This window comes from Varroa jacobsoni, unplaced genomic scaffold, assembly GCF_002532875.2.
Source record: "Varroa jacobsoni isolate VJ856 unplaced genomic scaffold, vjacob_1.0 scaffold_1246, whole genome shotgun sequence".
NCBI lineage: Eukaryota > Metazoa > Arthropoda > Arachnida > Mesostigmata > Varroidae > Varroa > Varroa jacobsoni.
The window spans coordinates 35845-47918 of NW_019214148.1; the positions used below are offsets into that span (position 1 = coordinate 35845).

At 41.2% G+C, this 12074-nt stretch overlaps 1 long non-coding RNA gene across 1 annotated transcript in view; it reads right to left on the bottom strand.

The window, feature by feature from the left end:
- Positions 1 to 1557: 1557 nt before the first annotated feature.
- The window catches only part of LOC111267983 (uncharacterized), a 49213-nt gene continuing 38696 nt past the window's right edge, over positions 1558 to 12074 (bottom strand). The window contains exon 3 of the long non-coding RNA XR_002684938.2: positions 1558 to 2712. This is a non-coding gene — a long non-coding RNA (uncharacterized LOC111267983). The remainder of the gene's footprint in view (positions 2713 to 12074) is intronic.

The following is a 12074-nucleotide window of genomic DNA, read 5'->3' on the forward strand; positions in this document are numbered from 1 at the left end:
GTGTTAGAATATCTATTTTAATGTTGTTAATTATGGTTTGTTATCATTATTTGTTATTGACTCCAACACAAGCTGTTGCCGAGTTGTTACGATTGCCGTGTATCTACATATGCAAAATTTATCTGGGTTACAGCCTGTTTCAAAAAGCGATACGATAATAACTTCTTCTAACCTAGTTTGCACTATATCCGGACAAGTTATTATATTCAATGTAAAATATAACTTAACGACCACCTCTGCGGCAATACCTTGTTTAGAAATTGCGACTATAGAAAAGAAGTCGAAAAGGAACACTAGCAATAGCAGATACGATATAATATAATACAATATATAAAAAGATACAATATAAAAAGAAGACTTTTAAGTTAATTACAAATATATAATAGTAGTGCAGTGCTTTCATAAAAACTATTGCGGCACAAAACCTAATTAATCGATAATCTTGCAGATTTGCCTCGAAACGAATACGTACTTCCTCTGATTCCTCTTTAGGGATGAAAATGATGAAAAGAGCGAAACGTCCCTTCGTGAACCTAACTTTCTCTACGGAATCCTATTCGAGTGTTGAAGATCAGCGAGAAGGTGACTAGGTGTCGAAGGTTAAAGGACAAGAGTGCATCACTGCAATCGAAAAGGCTTTTCACGACAACCTAGTTTGAAGTTTGATGACTTCGCCGGCCAACACTCGCATCTCACATACGATGTGCTATAGAATTATAATCCTAAGTATCTTCCTATAAGTATAATCCTAATATAAGAAGAATATAAATAGAAAATAGGTACCCTGTGAATGAACTTCAGACCAGTGGAAAAAACGCGTGGTGTACCCCGCGTGCAATTTGCCAGATGCTAGTAAAAAGTTACATGAAACCTATGGCCGTTATAGACAAAGCATGATTCAGTCTCTATCGCTAACCAAAGAGGGGCCATATGAGAGAATGGCGTCGCCCCGAAGAGAATTCGAGTTTGACTGAAATGTTAGATAGGTTTAGACATAAAGTGATGGTGGTACTTATAATTTACGTCAGGGGTATCTACTACTATAAAATGTCGGCCGAACACTAAACAATGAATGCAATCCGCTATTTCAAGTTCCTCAAGGGACTCGTGAACTTATGAGCAGAAATCGAAAGCACGCAATCCGATTAGATCCCATTGCGATGCTCTACTAATTCTCCGTATTGAGTGAAAAAACAATCCGCTTATTCTTCCGATTGAAGTTCGCGTGATTTTTCATGCTCTGAAGTAGTGGGCATCCATCCCACTATCGATTTTCTTCGAGACGCCATAAACAAAAAAATCACATCTATAAACGCGAATGGTTTGTGGAGTATGTGCTTGTCCAGCCATTAACAGAGCACTGGGACAAGTGTGTGAAAAATAAAAAAAAAAAAAAAAAGGGTAATTTAAAAAAATATTATAATCCAACTAATTTGCCAGCGGTTCAGTTTTGGAGTCCGATGGATCCGCTTTCAATAGTCTAACGTACACAATAACACATATTATCTCTATAAGAGTGCACATCTACGAGAAATATATTTATCATTTTAACCGCTAATGTTATACGCAGTCGAGCGCAGTTAGTCACAGACGATATGTTCCTTTTAGTTACTTCAATCATGATTCCCCTTCAGTGTTTTAGAGTGACAGTGGCTAGATTTGCAAAGAAATAGCTCTTCAACGTGCTGTGACACACGATGATTGCTTCATCGAGGATTGTCCCTTTGGTAAAAGATGTATGCAGATGACTTTGCTGGTTGCTAGTCATCAGCTTTGATTATCAAACTTTCTTCTAAATACTGTTAGCTATAGCAAAAACCCGATCAGTCGCCTGGGCTTATGTTACTCACAGAGGGAGATTCTAACGTAGGATTGGCTACTTTCAAAAGAAATAAGACCTCAAATGACTAGCAAAAACAGACTTGTCCCAGAACCTATATTTGACCTTAACAATTTGCATAATAATACTGAAACAAGACCAACCCATCTTACCCCTCTCGGTATCAGCAGACATCCGCTTCAGTCATATGCGTGGATTCTCCTATAGTTCTTTTCGTGTTGTCTTCTATTTAACGAATCCTCGACCTCTACAAACAATGCCTTCCGTAGCTAACCACATTTTGAGTTTTATTACGGCTCGTACTACTCGATACCAGGCTCGTATCGGAAGAAGATCGCTTGTTTTTTTTTATTGAATTTAAACCTTTCACTGCTGCTTACTCCATTAAGAACAGACTAATCTAAAGCAGAGTTTAACTAACGTTAATATATAGCTTTGATTGAAAAAATCATAATGCCTTCTAGTTTAGATATGATATATTTTGTAGATACCTAAAACACTACTGAGTTAATTTAGCTCCGACGATACGATCATGAGCGTCACATTGATTCAAGCTGAACCTGTTTCTGGCCCCGCCTTCGTTTACTATATTACAACATAAATTAGAGGTACACCAATGATGATCGGACTCCCAACGGTTTTTTGATGCTCACTACTTTATCCGAAGTTCACGTTGCTGGGCTCGTCAGCATGGCCGCGACCTTCGTTTAGGTACGGGGGACGAGACGTCGAGGAACCACTAGACGGCAGAAAAAGCAGGCATCGCAGCCGCTTGCTTATTCACCGAAGTGTACCCGGAGAAGTCAGGGAAGTTGGACAAGTAGAAATATGAAGAAAAATTAAAATTACTTCTTAGTACGCACTGACAGGATCTGTAAGATTAAATAAGATAAGGACGGCCATTCAAGAACGAGCGGAAAAGATATATGGTAATGCCATATAGAACCATTAGTACTGAAAAGGGTATAGGGAGAGGTGAACAGCGACGCAAAATACTCTTGTAATAACTGACAATAAAAAAATAGTCGTAGAGGATCGGCCTCTTATCAAGAGACGCTGGCGAGCGGCATCGTAAAATGCACACCGAATATTCAGGTGTGCGCACGTAATGGCAGTGTAATGCAATGGTCAATCAGTGTTTCATACTAAATATACAATACTGGAGATTACTTAGAACACTCGGAACGAGCCTCATTTGAACAGAGATTGTTACCAACGCTTGATGGGGTCGATAGCCGTATAATATACTAATACTTTTGTTATAAGATTATTGGCTGTAATGCTACGTGCTGGCGAAGAAAAAAACAGCTTCCCCTGAAGAATACAAGCAAATACTTGCATATAAAACCACAAACAGCACAAACTATTTAGTGATTGAAGAACCCCCAAAAATGTTACATTTTTATATAAATGGGTATCGATAGATTAAAAATATGACAGAAGGTCTCTTATACATGACCATTGATACGTTTTTGAGATGATTAATAATGAGAATGTGAGAAAGACTCTCAGTCAACATATGCTACTTCAGCACTAACTTAACATTGAGCCCCCGTAGGGATTAAATATAGAGAGAATTGTTCTTAGCTGAGTGTAAGCGACGTCTGTGTGCCTTACTCACTCTAACTACAGCAGACATTGATGACAGCTGCAGCATTTTCGCGTGGGTTCGCATGAGCTTTTGGGGGGGGCGGGGGGGGTCTCTCGGGACCCTCCGCCCCAGTGGCTTCACTCTACCTAGTAGCGTCCGCTAAAGTCCTTGTCGATTGAGGTTAATCAGGCGTAATGAGCCGTTTGATTTCAAAATAGCAGACATTGATTGTGGCTCAAAGCTTGATCTGGAGCAGTAGGTCGAGGCGCGCCTAGTCTATCACAGATCTAAATGACCTTGTTGAACAACGCTTTTATATAGCTAGATACTAAGATCTGCAAAAATATACGCGAACGAACAATTTACCAGATGCACTTGATGATAATATTAAGGCCGTTGTTTACACATATATATGTGAAAAGTCCTTATTTGCTTATACCAGCTATGTACCTTACAAGCATCTTACGCTTGGCTACTCGAAGCAGCAACTAGTTTAGGCCTCATTTATTGATAATGTGTAAGGCGATATAAAAAACTTCAAACTGGCAATAACTTAAATAACGCTTCCGTGATATTCTTCTAATGACGGCGTTCTAATAAAGAGATGTCACAAAAAAATACATGCTTTAGATCGAGTGTTCGGTAAGTGCCAAGGGATACTTTTCTTGTGTTGCCTAAGTTTTATAGGAATATTTTGCCCGTAATCATGTCCCCGACTTCACGTAATCACGTCCTCATTGACGAGGGAACTAGAAGAAATCATCATAGGCGAGAAATAGGCTCATTTGCCTTTTCGCCAAAGGGAGAAACAGTTTGGTCAAATGGTCATTGAACGTGAACAGAATCTTTCGTTTTCAATTTTCTGCGTAATTTCGTTTCGAATACTTCGCCCACCCACTCGCCAAATGCCCCTGCTTTCAGCGCTATCATCAGAGCAGCTCATACAGCCCCACTAAATGTATGTGTGTAATATATTGGGCAAGTGTAACGCTGTACCGTGTCCGTGATAATAAATGGAATATTTTACATGCACAATACACATTAGAATTTGTTTGTTATCATTTAGATATCATGATTTTGGGCTAATAATTAAAGAAAGTATTCACATTGTTACTACTGTTATTCAGCAATAACAAGGCTCACCGAGAACTCAAAACTTCAAAAGTCTCAAGAACATATATATATATATATATATATATATATATATATATATATATATCGCAAATGGCTTTAACGATCCAAATTACTCAAAAATCGTAATCCCATGGTTTTTGTTGTGTTGGCTTGCCCTGAATATAGACCACATGGTGCGAACAGCATCCGTAGGGAAAAATCGGGCCTATGCAAAGAACAAGCACAAAAAATGTACATCCTCGCTGTTAGACGCCTCAACTTCGTTACCTTTATCAGTTTACCAGTGAAAGTTACTCGGTGGTTCCAACTCTGCTGAAATTCAAGTATTAAGTTCACGGTCAAGTAGAGTTGGCCACTAACCTTTATTAACTTCTATGATATAAACGGTGATCGCTCTATATTATACGTTCCAGCTAAGATACGGATCTTTCCATAAATTACGTTGACTTTGTCTTTTCCGCATATACGAATGTCTTCTACTAGGTACAGAAATGTATTTAAATGAAAAAAGAACCTAGTATAGAAATTCCTCACCGTGTTTTCCGTTCAACATTCATTATTTTTAGAATAACTGAGGTAACTGGTGCAACCTACAGCATTTTCCTGGTGAATCAAAAGCCCACTAACTATCAATGCGTCAATAATGAAAGATTAGTAATACCCTTTTCCCTAACGGCAAATCCTCTATTATATTGCTTAGGAATCACGAGCCCAAACATAACAGGGTGAAGGCTGCATACGTGATTTTACCACAACGGTTCAGTTTTTTATGGCTACTGAGCTTATTCATATACACGACCTAATTAATAGTCTACGAACAGGATACAGGTGTTAAGCAGAAAAATAAGTAGGTTTTTGTTTTGTGGTCTAGTAAAAGGTATTGCCCTCGCTAAAAATCTGAAGCACTGGCCGCGGCGGAGGCCACGATGGCACGTGGCAAGCCAAGACCTGTTGCTATTTGTACAGAACCGTGGGAAGGTGCTTAGGCAGCTACCTTAAACGCTTCTAATTATGCGATCCATCTCTATTGCTGCCGCCTACGTCGCTCCGTTCGAGTCAGCAACTGTTTATTACATGATGACCCGAAACATGGCCAAGCTAACCAACAAACTGGTGTTAGTTAATTAGTGAATTTGGCGAGTTGTGTTTCGGGAACCTCTTTCGCAGTTCTCCATAGTAGCCGTAAATTTTTTTTTGCTATGTATCGGCCTGATTTACGAAAACAGGAGCGTCACTTGGCTTAGTCTACAGTAGTTAGTATGTCGACGCCAAAGCGCGATAATGAGCTAGGACCAATTTCCGCCTGGTTCCATGAGAAGTGCCAGGAGAATTCCGGCAGGCGAGAGAGGAAGCTGGACCCCCGTTGGTTATAGCAGACGATTCACGTATAGGCGCCAGCTACAACCATCAAGAGGCTGCAGAAGAAAGGGCCTAGGCAGAAGTGGCGGCCGGCAGGCGGCGAGTAAACCTTCAGTGAGGTCTAACTGTGCAGGGTCTGAAGTGAGCTATGAGTGCGAAGCAGAGAAAGGGAAAACATTACTCCAAAAAAAAGCCACAGAATGGAGCCGCGCGTATATTACTATTATTCTTCTCTTTCGTCATTGTTACAATAATTGGAACTTTGTAGTGTTCGTTGATCTTGGCCAATCTTTGCAGGGGCACCAGTCCTTTATAATCGTGGTCTAAGTCCGATATGATGGACTGACTGTACGCAACCCACAACCTACGTTGGAGCAGATAATGGTAAAAAAGAAAAATAATTAATAAATCCAATTTATGGCTATGATCATATCAGTTTTCTAGAAGGACCTGATCTTCAGGTAAAACGTGATTCAGAAGGTATACAGATTAACCTGTATTTCTGATCGAGCGGAGGCAGCCGTGTGAAGTAATAGTTAATGACAGCACCAGACGCGAGCTTTGAAGCATTCAGATTAAGCTTTTTAAAAAGGAGTCAGAGTATTACTCGGCTAGATAAGCGGACGTTATTTAGGCTGTGGTACTTCTTTGAGGAGAGTCCTTGCAAAGCAGCTTCAATTCGTTGTCCCGAAAAGGAATCAACAATTTTTACGACTAGCTGATCGAATCAGTGGTCACAAAGAAGCCAATAGAAAGTCCGCTCCCATGCCCGGTAGTACTTCGTTCGAACTAGTCACAATTTCTCAACGGTTACCCTTAATACTTTGTAATACCTATATATTTAGTAACTATTCAGTTTTACGAATCGACGAAAGACTTAGTTGGCACAATCGCCGCATCTACTAGAAATGTAGAATGTCACAGTCTTTCAAGCCAAAATGAGCCTGTTTCTTATTCTGACCCTATAGCTGGGAGTTTTTACGGTTTGGCAACGCTAGATTCATCTTAGTTTCTCAACTTTAAAAAATTAAACTTCAGAAATCCTAAAGTATCGAAAAGTTACAATACAATTGCCGAAAGCCGTAGCGGCAGCCTTATTTCTAAACGATATCCGATTTTTCGTACTGCTAGTCTAGGATACCTTTTCGTTTTCTCCCCATCGAACCGTAGACGCCTAGTACGTAAAACTGATAGAAAAAAACTTTGGCGAATAAATTTGCCGACCGTCATTGCCTTATATTTTCACTATCTTCGGATAGCTTGAGATATTTTCAACTCAACGCTATCTAAAGTTTTGAGATTTTCAGATAATTTCCTTACCAGCCACAAACGAGGCTACCATGCAGACCGAAAACTACAATTTGGCAAGCCCCATCTCTGTCATCCCTGCTTCTGGACAGTGGTCGAGTCGTTCGCTGAATGCTAAATCTACTTCTCCGAAAAAAAAGAACGAAGGATAGAGAAGGAGGAATTGAAAAGACCGCTTGCCGCATTGCCTAAGGTAGGTACCACTTATAGCGACTTGCAATGACTTTGTTGACTTTTTGGCCTTACAACATCTATGAGCTAGCAGAAATGCAGCCCAGTACCAGGTTTGACCAGATAGTACTGCCGGTTATGTGGACAAATATTTAAATTTCAAATCCAGCGATAAAGGCCTTAAGGAGATTCAATGGCTATCTCAACGTCCTGTCTCTGTCCGCTTATTCGTTCTTGCCATCTCTCAGCAGAATCCGAAGGTCGATGAAGAAGAAACTGTGCAGTCGCATGGAAAATACGTGCTCAGCCATTGTCGATGTTTCTTTCTAAGGTGGTAACGTCTCCGATTGTGTTCACTTGAGTGCATTTACCGCAAATGCTACAGCATTGCTGTTCATATCCTGGTTGACGAAATTGCCAGGACTCTATTTTTTGGCGACACATATAGAATATGTCTAAAAGGTGACGAAGTGGCAGTGGAACGGAAATAAGACAAGAAGCGGCTGGCCATTTTGTAGATCCACCTTCAAGTCGTCTGTCTTTAACGAGTTTATGTTAACTTACGATAGTAAATTTGACAAACTATCCGCAAAGTTATTAATTCATCTTTCTTAGGATCGAAAACATCTAAAGGAAGCCATGCACGAGGAAAAATTATGTATTGAAAGTTTGCGTACTATTTTTTCACAGAATTATTTCAACGACCTCTAAGATTACTAGAATACACTAAATTCAAGTTAGAAAAACCGTTTTATAAGTTAAACTGTGAGGGAATGCATTCGACCTATTTTCACATGAGTTCTACACGCTTTGACATACCGCGCACTTTTTAGGCTATTTCACAAATACATTTCCTGAAATGTATATACAATAGCTATATTTGAAATTGCGCGGACATTTTGGTCTAGAGTTTATTGTACGATATAATACATACAATCTTGGTATGGAGTGGTAAAACGGTACGAAACTAAATTAGCCAGTTTCGTATCTATGTAGCTTATGAGACGTTTTTCTCTTCGTTAACCAGAACCATATATATACGTATGCCAAGCGTCAGAAGCGTATTTCCGAAATATTAACATTCACCTTTGTCGTCAATGCGCTCAACGGACGCAAGCCTCAACTAAGTGCTCGCATAGGTTTACCTAAACGTACCGCCGGTCAACTAAAATCTGCCGCCAGTCTAAGCAAACCAGAAAATTACGGAGCATGCCCGCCCATAACTGTTTTGTGGTTACGCTTAAACTCATATTCATAGGGTCCTATAGAACGATACTACCAGCACATCTTTAGTAGCATACATAAGGTCCTATTCGTAGCTGTTAACAATGGTATTGATGTCAGTGTTATGTTTCCCAGACAGCTCGCTGTCATGACTGTTTTTCTTAGAAGCCTAGTTCAACATATTTTGCACGAACGTTGTGTTGTACGCGGCCAGCCATTTACGATTTGTACGTGATCAAGCAGTTTGAAAATACGACAACATAGTGCCACATTTTTTTAAGATGGAGTCCCGTGCATCTCCTGCAACTCTGTTTTCTTGCGCGCCTCCCTTCATCCTCCGAATGGTATCTCCAGGAAGCAACCGAATTCTCGAACGGTGTCTGGGTACAGTAATATAATAGCAACGGACTGGTCTCGGCGGCAAGACGCATCACATACCTCATACAAGCTCAGATAAGCGCCTATACATACGTCTATATAGTAGATAAATCTTTACCCAACAAAAATAGGAACAGTCTTCGAAAGCGCATCGTTCCAGAGACGCTCGGCGAACCCCCCATTCCGAATCACACGGTGATGAGTATTGTCCATACGACGCGTAGTTAATTACGGGGCACTACGATCCCCTACGCTCGAAATCGCTGCGGCAACACACGCATGACACATATTAGTTATACGACTAAACAAAACACGCCGCGTTCGTAGCATCACCAGACATTCGCGGCGAACATCAACCCTCGAGCGCCAAGTAGAACCTAAGGGGGCATACAGTGCTTTTACATAGATAGAGTGGCAGAAAAGAGCAAAGGGAGGATTTGAACAAGACAAAGAAACGGCTAGCGTGCAGGTGGATCCGTCGGTAAACACGAATTAGCAATTCTGATTTTTCTCCGATCTCCAACGGCGGTATTTGCGCCCAAGCGTCAGTAGCAGCGGGCTTAGCCAGGCTTGCGACAGCTGACGATTCGACTCCTACACCCCGCTTTAGTGGCCTTACGCGATGTTGTTTCGCCGCAGAGCCGCCATGAACGCCTGACTACTATCAGCGGGGCTCTACATGGTTAGTCGTTCGTATGATACACGAGACACATAGTACTCGTGCAAGAACGTACGGACGCGTGACGTGTGAAAGGCTGAACGGGGCCTGTGGTCGGAATTGGGGTTGGATCCATGCAGATCTCGGAAAAGTATAAGTTACCATACAGTAGTCTATGGCAGGATAGCGAGGATAATGCGCGCCAGCGGAACTTTAAATAAAAAATCGCACCATGGTTCCGATGCGGATGGTGTTGGTTTTGCTGATTGTGATGGTGTGGATCGGGTTTGGGTAAGAGACAGAGGAACGAGAAAAGGGAAAGGACAGACAATGTGCTATGCTGTGCTTCGGTGTCGCTCATGACGTTAATGTCCTTCTACTTCTCTTGTACTGATGGCCCCAAACAAAACTGGGTTGAATCGAGCTGTCACGCAAACACTCCATCATAGACGTTGCACCCAGAAGGAGCAGAGGTCCGTAGAAAGTAGGACACACAAAGCTCAACAATACGGCGGGAAAACCCAACAAACAAACAAGCAAGGGTGGCTGAGTGACCTTTACCAGAAATAAGTCATCGGAAAAATTATGCTAGTCTACTGTTGGAGTTACTGGTGTAGTAGTGGGCCTCGTAAGCGTGCCCAGAAAGACAGTAAATAGACAGCTTTTGTGTATGCAGGTAAAGAGTACACGCTGGAGACCTTATCGGAGCTAAATGATAAGCCAGCTCGCAAAGAGCGCTTAAATTAGATCCTAGATCCGGGAATTTTCTTTGACTGTTATCCTATTTATCCTAAAAAAGTACTGGCATTTACTTTTTCGAGTAAAGCGTTTCCAGTTGTGAGTTCTGTGAAATAGGCCGCAACTGTCTTTCGACTTGTAGTTGGCATCAACGATAGTTTTTGGACCTTTCTGTGTTCTGCCTTAGTTCTGCTTAATACCCGCGTTATAGCCACCACTACCATTATATATATTCTTAACGAGCCAGCTCCTGCTCAGAAAGGGGCACAAACGAAGCGCACGCATACGACTGAACTAACTTTAAACTTCTCAAGTTACTAACACTATATTTATATGTTACAATTGTAGATACAACTTATCAGAGTCTGATTCGGCATGTCTGCCGATCGACGAACAGCTCTCTTCCCGTTGCTTCCGATTTTCTTCCAACTAATGCTAGTCCAGCCCCAGGTGTAATGATCCGAATGGCAAACCGTTCTGGTTAGTCGATGACAGCCGGTGTCAAACATCATCCGCCAGTTAGGTATACATTCTATTAAACAGATTTTGCTCCGTTCAGTAAAGCCTTCTGTGTCATCGCTTATTGTTCAGTGTTCTTGCGACCGAAATTTCATTGCAGTAAGTAGCACGATCGACGAGAAACAGACACGCAGTGGACGGCGCTAGCTTTCAGCAGACAGAAAGCTAACCCCTTACCTTCCCTTGAAGTTGCGTAGCTTACTTCAATCGACCCACTGTGGCACAACAATTCACACTCGCATTGCCTCGATGAAATAGACAGGTTCAGCCGAACGAAGCCGAGAGAAGACGAAAGCCGTAGACAACGCAAGCGAGTTCAATAACACTTCGATCATACTGCAATGTTCAGTATGCTCCCGCCGAGCTTCTAGTTATTAAATGTTAGTATCGACACAAAGCAGACATAGACAGATCTATCAACTATTGGATCTATCAGGCCTATTGTCTAAATCCAAAAAAGACTGCGCATCCCTTTGTACAGAATAGCTCTGCTAGGCTCATCAATTTAGAAGCAAACTACCCTGCTGACTGGCTTTAGACAACGGGACCCATTGGAAGCAATTGACCTGAGAAGAAGCAGAACGCACGAAACGCAATTAATATTGACGCTACATAATCACGGTTGATATCTAATTCTGGCCTACGTTGCGCAATCCCAGCTATAAACCTAGGCCCCAGCAATCATTTTACGCAGGTGCAACGATCCGGACGACACCCCGTATGTCGCAATATTGCGTTTCAGATATTTCGTATATGCAAAATGATTTCTGACGATAGATGATCTTAATCATTCACCCCAAGACCTTGTCTTACTAATATATTACAATGAAATAATATAGGTTAGCACGATGATCCTTCTGCTGGTTATACGGGGTCTGACATGCTTTTTGCTATCTTAATTTATCAACCCGTCATTGAGCTATTTTCGAAAATTAATTATTAAGATATTTCTATAATCATTAAAAAGGAATCATCAGCGTTGGTATTGAATAGTTCTAAACAGGGCACATAGATAGAACTAACATCAGGTAAGTTAGACCATACTGCAAATAGCAAACAAAGTATGTCTCGGCAAAACAGACAGAGCCAGGTTAACGCTGGGTTATGGCTAACTGAGAATAAGAACTCAAGAGGTAATAAAAACAATCAAACAA